The sequence below is a fragment of the Xiphophorus hellerii genome, chromosome 18 (genome assembly GCF_003331165.1).
Source record: "Xiphophorus hellerii strain 12219 chromosome 18, Xiphophorus_hellerii-4.1, whole genome shotgun sequence".
Lineage (NCBI taxonomy): Eukaryota > Metazoa > Chordata > Actinopteri > Cyprinodontiformes > Poeciliidae > Xiphophorus > Xiphophorus hellerii.
The window spans coordinates 23,886,038-23,897,623 of record NC_045689.1 but is presented as its reverse complement, the minus strand read 5'-3'; the positions used below and the strand labels follow the sequence as shown (position 1 = coordinate 23,897,623).

The 11,586-nt window shown below is 42.1% G+C and overlaps 1 protein-coding gene across 4 annotated transcripts in view; it reads left to right on the top strand.

Annotated features, from left to right (window-relative positions):
- Positions 1-952: 952 nt before the first annotated feature.
- Positions 953-11,586, top strand: part of npas1 (neuronal PAS domain protein 1) — a 56,798-nt gene continuing 46,164 nt past the window's right edge. For 3 of the 4 annotated variants that reach the window (XM_032545852.1, XM_032545851.1, XM_032545849.1), the window contains exon 1: positions 954-1,679. The gene's annotated coding sequence lies outside the window, so the exon portion shown is untranslated. Of the gene's footprint in view, positions 1,680-11,586 lie in introns of all 4 variants that reach the window. The other variant, XM_032545850.1, reaches the window with a different exon arrangement.

Genomic DNA, 11,586 nt, shown 5'->3' with positions numbered 1-11,586 from the left:
TTTGAGATTTATTTCTATTCATCTTCCCCTCAAGGCATTCCCACATCATGATGCTGCCACCACCATGTTTCACAGTGGGGATGTTGTGTTGAGGGTACAGTGCAGTGTCAGTTTTCTTTCACACGTAGCAATTTCCTCTAAAATGTTTAATTTTTGTCTCATAAGCCTGGCATACTTTTTCAGATTTGTATTTGAACCGTTCCCTACCTAAAAAATGCAAATCATTTAGTTTTGACTGTAGTTTTGTGATAAGATGTGGAAAAATGTGAAGAACCTATGAACATTTTTAAAGTCAGTGTATTTGGATATAACTTGCACTGTTATTGGTACTTGTTACTTTGATTGATTTTTTTTTTTTTTTTTTGTTCACGTAAATTTTGAACTGAAACAGGGATCAAAAATCAGAAAACAAATGAATCATCCTCATGTCTTGAATTTTAAAGTGGTCAAAACCGATAGCAGACCCTAAGAAAAAGTTTTAGATGAGAAGATTTTGACATTGGAAAATGTTGAAATAAAATAAAGTCATTTTAATTCAGAATCTTTTTGATGTTTGATTGAAATGTTGGATACAGATAAGTTTCCAAGAGAGGGAATCTTAAATTTTCAGAGTAAAATGTCCTTGTAATTCATTTTGATGCTCTAGCAAGTGTCCAGTCAGTGTGGAAGCCCCCCTACAGTGACAAAAACAAGTGTTTACAGAACGCCAGTCACATTGTGCAATCTGTTTGAATGTGATGGAATCTCCCACTTGTTTCAGGCATCCTCTCTCCTTCCTTGTGTGTGTCTCTCTCTCTCTCTTTTTTTTTTGCTGCTAATCAGCATTTGAAAGGCAGCTTTGACAGTGAGAAAGAAACTGAGAAAGGGGAAAAGGAGAGGGGGAGAGCTCGTGGAGGTGGGGGTAAACGAAAGCATGAGACACAGAGAGTTAGGGAGGGAGAGTCAGAGGGAAGCCGAGGCGAGGGGCTGTACAAGCATGCCTTTTATATTTACTAGTGACTGAGAGGGAGGGAGGCAGGGAGCAGCTGAAGGCAGAGACAACTGGTGTGCACGGCTTTCCCAAGAGGAAATGAAAAGAAAGAAGCTCAGCGAGGAGAGTGAATGAGTGAGCGGCGGAGAGGAAGGGTGGGAGGGAGCGCGCCGGCTGGAAGAAGGCAGGGTGGGAGGGAGTTAGACAGAGAGAAAGAGATTCTCACACTGGCTGTGTCCTAATCCGAGTCCATCTCCAAGACGCAGCGGAGCAGAGTGTTAGTGAAGTGATTCCGAGAGCCGGGGAGAGCCGCATCAGCTCGTCACACACACACACACACGCCTCCACACAGTCTCCTTCCTCCGCTGTCACAGGCACACACTCTTGCAACAGGATGCGTCCGGCTGCGCGGCCACGGCTTTTGTGAAAGTGAGGGGATTGACGGTGCCCACCCCTTCCTGACTGTCCCAGCCGGCCCCCCTTTGGCTCACACACACCGCGTCTGTTTGCTGTGTCTAAGCTTGGGGCGCTGCTGCTTCTGCTGCTGGAGGAGGAGGAGGAGGAGGTGGTGGTGTCGGCGGTGGGGTGGGCACTGCCAGGGCAGAGAAGGGGGCACCTTAGAGGAAAGGAGGAGGGGGAGGAGGAGGAGAAAGAGGAAGACAACAAAGTGGATCAGATCAACCGCACGCGGACTGGAAATGCCCGTCAGGTGAGTAGATAATGGATCTAACAACTTACAGTCCACACACACACGCATGCAGGCGTGCGGGTGTGCGCACACCGTTGCCGGATGCGCACAGTTGGACACACACTTGCAAAGTTATTCTCATCCTTAAACTTTCAGTTTCAGTCAGAAATGTGTTTTGATCTACTGATTTGTTGCTTTATGCAACTAGATAAAGGTTTGTGAAAACTTTCAGGCATCAACAAAGTTCTTTTTTCTTCTCAAATGAGAAAAACTTGTGAGCACAAAACTTTTTGATGGATTTTGTGAATAAATTGTAGAAATTTTAACAACTATGACCTTAATGTTAAAAAGTTTAATATTCTTTCCATATAACTGAGTGAGAGGATGGGACTTATTATGTACACATGTAACCAGAAAAAAGCATGTAAATATAAACTAATAAGTTAACATTAATGCACCATTTGATAAAATTTAACCAAATTGTCGTCCCTTGGAGGCACAACATCCATTTTTCTTTCTTTACTCTCTATTTTTATTTCTATTTTTTTTACATAAACTTCTTTGTGTGTTTCATCAGTTTAAACTAGCAAACCAAATTCATTGCTGTTCAGATAAGCCAAATAATCGCGTACGTTTATGTTCGCCGTGCTTGTTTGAATGCGTCTGCTGTTTGGAGATAGGAAGGCTCAGAGTGAACGGCATGTGTGCCCGTCTCCACCTGCAGAGGCTGAATTGGTCACAGCTTACTGGCTCGGTAGCATTCGCTGCCTTCGGGGTGTTTTGCAGCAGGTGGTCCAAATTGGCAGAATGACTGTGACAAACAGGCAGCATTTCACTGCTGCTGTAAAGTAAATAACAGCATCAAACCCTCACATAGGAAACCCATGTTTTCATTTTTTTCCCCCGCCCCTCTCTATGTCTTTTTAAATATTATTTCTCTTTGATAAGTGAAGCAAAAGTCAAACTCGATTACATTTAGGTAACGTTTTCAATCCGATTCTGTTTAAGCCTATGCGTCGATCTAAATGTAAATATGTGCACGCCCATCCGAAAATTTATGTGGTGGGTTTTGTGTAAATTGTGCTCTGTTTCAAGCACCGCCGACAAGTTCATTTGCATCCACACCTGCTGAGGATGCAGGTGCTTTGCAGATACATTCCCCCACAACATAAACTCGCTCAGATGTATGTGGATGAGGTGTCAAAAATGTTTGGAGACATAAAAAGGAATTTCAGAACAAGTATCCTTTTTTTTTTTTTTTCAGTACCTAACCCCGTTGAAGAAATATGTACTTTAAGATTCATTACACTGTGAATGTTTCCACTTTAAGGATTGTAATTGCTTGAGCACAGATTGGCTCCAAAAGGAGCCAGAGTCCAAAGCAAATCATTGCATGGTACGGTTTATACCCCAGCCTCCTGAGCCGCTGAGCCTCTCCATCCGTTTCAGAAACTGCATGTGCAGGATGTTTTGCTTGCGACCTCTCTTAGGCCCTTTTTATGAGAGCCAGACACAAGTTTATTTCCTTAGCTTTTTTTTTTGTATTTAAGGAGATGCAGGTTTGTGCCAAAGGCAGAAGAAGTGAACTCGGGTTAAGCTCGCGAAAGATAAAATATATCCTGACTACGCATGGCGTATGAGAATCACATGGGATGATGCCCTTGAATAAAAATACCAAGGCCTGACAGTACAAAATTGGAAAAACCAGGATGTTTGACATGATGTGTTCCTGCTGCTTTATTTTTGATCTTTGGTATAATAATGCTATCCAGGACATTATCCAGAATGATGGATTGTACTCCTTTAGTTTCAATATCATGACTGTTATTTTTGTAAGCAAGAGAAATGTGTAAAAGTAATCTTTTAGCCAGCTGATCAGCAGTGTGCAGCATCAGGTGAAGGAGGGACAGGACTGTTCTGCACCCACTTTTTCTGGCATTCCATTAAAAGGACTTTAACAAGAAGAAGTGAAGGGGTATGATGGAAGATTGTAGCTGTTTTAGAAAAGTAACTTTTTTTGTTTGTGGTAATTGGTCTTCAACGGTTACCTGCTGCGGCCGTTAGGAGACGAAATGGGATTTAATGCCATTTGTAAGCTTGTTTCTTTCTTTTCTGGCCTAATTTTTCAAATGCTCGCTTTTTGTGACTTATAATCGCCGTCTTCAGCTCGGCAGGTAAACACCCTGTCTCCTGCTCTCCTTCTGTTTCTTTTATCTCTTGATATTTTCTCCTCTCTCTGCTGCTCTCTTAGAAACACACACTCTGAGGTGGTCAGTGTGTTGACAGACAGTCGCTCGCACACTTCTTTGCTCTTGCCGTGCAAGAGATTGTGTGTGTGTGCGTGTTTGTGTGTGTGTATATGTGTGAAGAGCGCTGACAGACAGTGTGTGGGTCTGTGACAGAGGGTGTCAGCGCGGTGTCAGGGAGATGTGTTTAGTGTCACACTCTGCTGACCTGATCTCCGGTTGGACTGTCCACTCCGGCCCCGCTGTGGCTCCTTACATAACCCCCGCTGTCATTCACACAGACGCCTGAAGGGATCTGTGCACGCTCAAACACACGCATGCATTTGGAGATTACAGGAAATGTAAAGGCATGCAGATTCCCCCTTTAAAGTCTAATATCAGTTTTGCGGCTTGTTTGAGTTTTCGACATTTCCGTGATTCCGCAGCTTAAAACAGAAATTAAAATATTCAAACAAAGCAACAAGTTTCAAACACTTTTCTTTCAAAGACAGTTTTGCTTTCGAGAAGTGAACACCCACACAGCTTGTGCAACTATCATCAGGCTTTCTGACATGTTTACCACTCTCATCAGCATGTTCGCTTAAGCATGTGTGCTTCTTCACAGTGTGTACTTTTACTCCTGAGTTAGTGGCCTTGTGTGGCGTTCTTTGGCCTGTGGTTATTTAGAGGTCAGCGCTGATATAGTGAAGTCTTGCAAGAGTGGATTTACAATCTACTGCCCTGGATAGAGGGTTGAATCCATTCGGCTGACTCCTCCACAGTCAGAAAGGAGACTTTTCTGTTAACTTTCTTATTTTTTCCATGTTTGTTTGCTTTTATAGAAGCTCTAAAATGTTCTTGACCTCTCTTTATTGTCACTTGTCATGACAAGCTCCACACACTGGACGTCCATGGATATTTTCTTTTATGGCTGAGTAAGTTCGGCCAGACCTCATAATTTTTGTTGCCCAGACAAAAAAAGATTTTGAAAATTAGTTGTTTTTTTATCAGTCCTATCCAAAAGAGCTCTTAGACGCTACTTGAACTCATGATGAAATATTTAACTGAGCAGCTCCTCATAAAATTTCACCAGTGTGTGCACATCCTTAAAACGTCTTAAATTCCTCTATCTAAAATTAAGCTCCTAAAAAACTTTGCCTTTAATATGTTAATTACAGATCTTAAATTTTATCTTGGCAGAACAATTCAGTCTCATATTTTCTATATGTATTTTTTTTTTTCTCACAGGGCTTTTCTGTCATGCAAATGTTTGAATTGCACACATACTGTACATCTTTATTGCTTTCTTTGACTTGAGGTTACTGGTAACTCATTGCTAACATACCTTTGCTAGCTAGTTAGATTTTTTGTGTCTGTAGTGGTTAAGTGCAAATTTATCTCCAGTTGGCTGGATGAAATTTGTACATTTCTGTGGAAATGCAGGTCTTAAATTTCATTCATAGTAGTTTTAAAAAGTCTTAAATTTGAGTTGGTAAAACCTGCAGAATCCCTGTTAACTGTATCAAAACCTTAATCATGAAATATTGACAAACAGCCTAATTCTTTTTTTTTGTAAGTTGAATGTTTAGAAGTTTTTGCAGCCAGCTGACTGGCAGTGTATGGCAATAGGTGGGGGGAAAGGCAGCACTCCATTCCTTTATGCCACCAAAGAAAACTTTTGTCACTGTTAGTTTCTCTTTTACCCGCTGAAAGGACTGTAAACAAACAGTATGACTCATGAAATATAGTCATACAATTATTAATAACTGTACAACTCTTATTTCCCTGAAAACATCCATCGTGAGACAAAGTTCGCCCTCTTTTAGTCCACCTCTTTTTAAGTTTTGAAACATGTGAGGCATTTTTTGAGATTAAGACAAAAAAGCTATTCTGCACACTTATAGTTTCGGCCTTGTAGTTTATGTGTGCAGGTACAGCTGGGGATTTCTTATGTGTGTCCTGGGCTGTAGAGGACGATAATTATGACATTCGGTGTTGCCGCACGCCTGTGAGGAGCGAACATCAAAGACGCACACCAAAGCTCCCCGTAATAAAAGAAGAGGCGGGAATAGATATTGATTACAGAAGGCGAACATTAGCAAATATCTTTCTCTCTACTTATTTGCCAGCGTCCTCATCTGTTCATCATTTCCTTTCCTGTGTTTCTTTTTTCTCCTTATGCTTCCCCCATCCCCTGTGTGCTCTCCGTCCACCCCTCTATCCCTCTTTAATCATTTATTTATTTGCTGATCTCTTTATTTTGCGCTCCTTCAGTTTTAGGGATGCTGCTCCTTGTGCTGGCTGTTATCATCATTCCTTCACACCCAGCCCAGAGCAGCTCCTCCTTTGCTCATCACTGCAGAGATACCTGGGGGCGGGCGGGGTCACGCTGGTCAAATCTAACGGCGTATTGATTCCATTAGATAATTAATGACCCAAGCAAGGGCCGCGGAGGAGCAAAAAAGAAGGGGGAGGGGTTGAGGGCGAAGGATGGTGGGGCGGGGATGCGGATTGTAGATGATGGGAGTGTGAGACGTTCTTCTGGGGAGGGGGTGGCGGACGCCGGGGCCCCTGAGAGTTGAAGAGAACCTTGGGTTGGGAATCAACCAGTACTGTCAAGGTCAAGAGCAGCCGAAGCTTCACTACGGAAGCGGAATGCCGAGCGAGTCGGAATAGCGGGAGGGAAGGTGGAAGGGGGGTAGATCTTCATGTCCAGCAGCTGTCGATTGATCAGCGGCTGAAAAATTGTACATTAAAAAGTGTTTTGACTTCCAAATCCTCAGGTCCAACCGCGGCCGTAATGCATGATAAGTAGTTTTCAAGCCCTCCAACCAGAATACCAAACTTCATCTCCCCGGACGCTCCAGACACTCATTTACAAGCACTCAACAACATGAAAGGCAAAGATAGAAAACTAAGTACATCAAATATTCTGCTCATGTTACAGCCAACCATGTTTTCAACATCTTCCATGATATTGAGCGCTCTGTATTTGATAAGAAATTATTCAAGGGAATATCTCACACTGCTGTTGCATGTGTGTGCCGTTTTTACCTTTTACGTTTGATGTAATTAAAGAGGAATGGGCTTCAGAGAACTAGGGGAGAGCTGTCTGCAGATCCTTAACAATGAAATGTTTCTATAATGATGAGAATTTGAACAATGCTATTTTGTTTATTTATGCTGGTACAGAAACAAAGAAAAAGTACCACAAAATCAACCACAATTACCCACTGTTTTGAAAAGAAAATTGAAGTTCATATCACCCATACCTATACAGCATGCGATAAATGGATAAAAAAAAGTTGAATAGAATATTTTTGATGAATAATTCTGCAGAATTTTGACAAAAAATTAAAAGCAGAAACCTTCAGAAACGAAATCCTTGTTATTTTCTGCAAACTATTGGCTTGCTCAGACTTGTTTCTACTCTTCACCTTCGCATGACTGCAGTGTGCATGTAATCTCTAGTGGGCAATGAGAGCTCCTGTGCCTCTGCATTCGCAGTCTTGGCCAGACTCAGTATTGGGCCCCAGGGGTTGTGGAGATGAGGCATAAAACAACCATGCCCCTACCTAGGGGAGCTGGTGGCAAGGCGGCGGGGCTGTTGTCTGTCGGCGTGCTGTTTGACTTAAATGTGTTCATTTGCCTTAACTCCTGACTCCCTACGGGGAGGGGCAGCTTGGGGAAGAGGAGGGGCGCGCTAACGAACCTCTGACAGCTGGAGGCCCTAATTAAACGTCCCCGCTGAAAATAAACAGAGCTGGAGCCAAGCGGGTAGCAAAGAGCTGCTTGCGAACGAACATTCGCTCGCGGTGCCCTCCTCTCTGTTGCTGTTGACACATTGCCAAGAGAGCATGACTTTATAGGGTGGGGGTCTCAAAGGCACCCTCACATATACACACATACGCAACACTAACGAGTATATAGTACAGCAGCAACACATTTCGAGCACCTGCGGTCACACTTGATGGTAGTTGATCTCCACAGCTGTGAACACAGTATATTTTTTTTACTCCTGGTGCTTACAGGAATCGCACCTTGCTTGTCCTATATGTTTCCCGCTGCGCAGCGGCAGAATAAAGCAGCCTGGCTCGATTGGGGGGGTTTCACACTCCGTCTAGCTGAATGACATGTCTGACATTCAGCCTGTTGTGCTGCAACGGCTAGCCCGAGCATTAGCAGTCAATGTGGCGGGGTCCATTTGAGCGAGTGCATTAATGGGCCGCCCAACCTGCGACAAGGTTATGAGGCTGATTGAATAATTACTGTGGAGGCTCCTGTCCATTACGGCCCTGTGTCCGCTCAGATAGAAGCAGACTCAGTGAGAGATGCAGAGATAGTTTGAGACAGAAAGATGGGGAGGGCAGATTAGATAAGCACAGATAGGGTCAATTAAGAGATAAACACACAGGTATGGGCTGGAGGCTGGCTGCGTATGTGTGTGTGAGCGTGAGGCTGTGAAAACGGTTTCCTGTCTGTGTCTCCTTTTGATCCCTCCGTCCAGCCCCACACAGCCTAATTTGGCATGAAGAGCATTTATCCAGGTGAGGCAGAAAAGGTGGCAAAGGTGAAGTTGTTAGACAGAGGTGCACTGCCCTCCGCTTGACCCTGTCGACTCTCCCAGATTCCCAAGGAAGAGATCTGTCGGCTTTCCACTTATGGGATTAAAATATATAGGTCCGCTGTAGGTGAATGAATATGATGGCAGTGGGAATACTTTAAAAGGGGCTTAACATCAGGCTGGAAAATTAACCACGTTTGTCAAACAGTTGTACCAACATGACATAGACCATTGTGAAATTGTTTCTGTACAATAGCATTGGTTTATAGTACTTTTTATGCCTTAGAACAAACCAAAAATGTAGTATCAAACACCAAATAAATTTAGTAGTTAATTTCCAGTGTTTATTGTGCAGAACATTTAATTTTATTTTCTAAAGCTTTGCAAGTATGCCAAAATGTTAATTGAGGTATCTGCCTGTATAGCCGAGTCCGTTTGCTAAAACAGCGTTGTTCTAATAGGAGTGATTGGTTTCACTGCTTTAGTCCCCAGACCATGCCTATCTCTGTTTTATCATTGTCACATTTTTGTCCAGACAGCAAAATTTTGTTTTTCTTGTAAGCGAGGGAATATTGAAGCACTGGCAGGACCCAGCAGCAGATGAGGGAGAGCGCTTCCTCACTGTGAACTCCACAAAGTTGTGGAAAACTTCATCTGGTCGGTCTGGCTCTCCTTTTTTCAACTCATTGAAAGGCATTTAAGTCGACTTTTTAAAACCTTAATATACCTCGGTTCTGAACCTGACATGATTAAATTTTATATATTTTTTACAAGATACTAAATGTAATTTCAAAGAGAAACAGCACAAACACCAATCATTTATTATTCAACTTTAAAAATGTCTAAAGAATATTGCGATTATTTTGCAGAACTTATCACGATTTTCAAAACTTGGATTAATTGCTAAAGTTTAAATTACAACCTTGTGCGAGCCATTATGAGACTTTATTTCTATTTTTGAAATTAACAGCTTCATATTATTTACAAAAAAAGCAAAAATGTAGAATACTGATCAGCTTAATTTACTCGTCATTTCCATATTTTTTTTGTGATTCTGCTCTTCACAGAGTAACGTAGCTATAATTAGCTGGTTAATTGGTTGAGCTATCTGCTGTGGTAGTCAGCCTGCAGTCACTTCACCAGCCAGTTGGAGTGATTGGTGGTGGAGCCAGAAACATTTGCAAACAACTAATTCTTTCTTTCTTGCGAGGAGCTAAAAGTGTAAGATTGTTGTTCTTGCCAGCTGAGTGCCAGTGCGCAGCAACAAGTGGTGGAGGGGTGTGCCACCCAAATGAACTCCAGAATTTTCTCTGTTATCTCACATGTTGCCATTTCTTTTTTTCTTATATGTAGTCGTGTGCCACAGAGATCCAGGTTTATTATGCAACTTTTTCAGCCAGATTGTAAATGAACAGCAAGTCTCTTCATTGTAAAATAACCAAACTAAAGTCAGGAAAAACTGACTATCTCGCTCAGGTAGTCAACTTCTCTCTGTATTTTGTGGATTAAGCTCTGTTACTGTATGTCGTTCATACGCTGAAGTTTTTAAATATTTATGTGAATCCATACAACATCTGTGCCCACAAAGGCCAGCTTTTACATGGCTGACCTCGGATCACGTTAGAAATAGACATCCTACTTTCCTGCTCTTCGCTTTAGCTGCTTAAAGACAGAATAAAACAATGAAAGATGACCCGATCTCTGTCTTTCTTTGTGAAACTGATTATTGACTTGTCTGCCTTTGAAATCTGTCCAAGAAGATTTCTCGCTTGCATTTAATGTTGGCTGTTTAAGGTCAGATTTGTGAAATGATATCTGCCAAACCTGCCCGGCTTCTGCTGACCCCTCTTAGCCGAGGTCAGCATAGCCATGCTCGAACTCGAGACATAATCCATTTTCCTTTGCCCTGGCAAAGCTCTACTGACGTGATTGTGCTGATCCATCCAGCCTGAAGGAAGAGGGAGATAGATATGGAGAGGCAGAGAGAGAGAAAGGGGGCATGTGAGGCCCAAGGGCATGACACCGAGGTGCTGGGGGCCACAGCAGCCCTTTAAATGTCAACACAGCACAGAGGGGAGGCAAACTGTTGAGGAGAAGAGCAGTGTTTGAAGACCACAGAGAAAACTGGCAGATTCTATGACAGGAGTTTTGAACGTTGGCACAATACAGCAAATAGAGGAAGTGGACAATGTGTTTTGTCCGTAGAGATATTTGGTTGAAACCACAGTCACTAGTTTGCAAACTTTTTCTCTGTGAATGGGGCATTTAGTGAGGTCATTCTATGCGTATTTGTGAACGCTTTTGTCACTTTGGAAATGTATACGTATTCTATTTTACTTTAGAGTTGATAAATCAACACAAAGTAGTGCGTAAATGTGAAGTGGGAGGAAAATTATGCTTTGTTGGCTGTTTTTTTTTTTACAATTAAAACTCTGGAAAAGGGTTGAAGACAAAATCTATTGTTGAAAGAAAGACAATAAGTCCAATTTTCACTTTGTCATAAGCCAGGAAAAACGGCAAACACATGGAAGAAGGTGCTCTGGTCAGATAAGAGTGTTTTGGCCTACATGCAAAATGCTATGTGTAGCAGAAAACCAACACTACACTTTACCCTGAATGCACCATAATGATGGGAAACGTGGTGGTGGTAGCATCCTAGTGTAGAGATAAGTTTTCTTAACTATAGACAGGAACGTCGTTTATAGTTGATGCAATGTGCAACCATTACACTTCTTTCTCTCTCTTTTTGTCTCTCGTTCTCTTTCTTCTCCAAGATTAGCCCCATCTATCATTTCCATCATATGACCATGCCCTTTATCTGATGTTTATGAAATTCAAAACATTCTGCATGAAGATCCAAACACAGACCAAATAAAGTATGGATTAGTTTTCCAATTGCATTTGATAAAAATGTGGAAAATATATGTTTATTTTATTATTCCACTTCCAGAACAACAGCTAGAACTGATGAGAGTAAAACCCATCTCTAATCACAGATCAATTTATTGATGCATCACAACTGTAATACGTTTTGTCAACCAGCTGCCCATAACCTTCAGATGTTTATTAGTTGATAAGTCACAAGCATGCATACATAAAGAATGTATCGCTTCACGTAGATGTAGCCACGGTGCTTTTT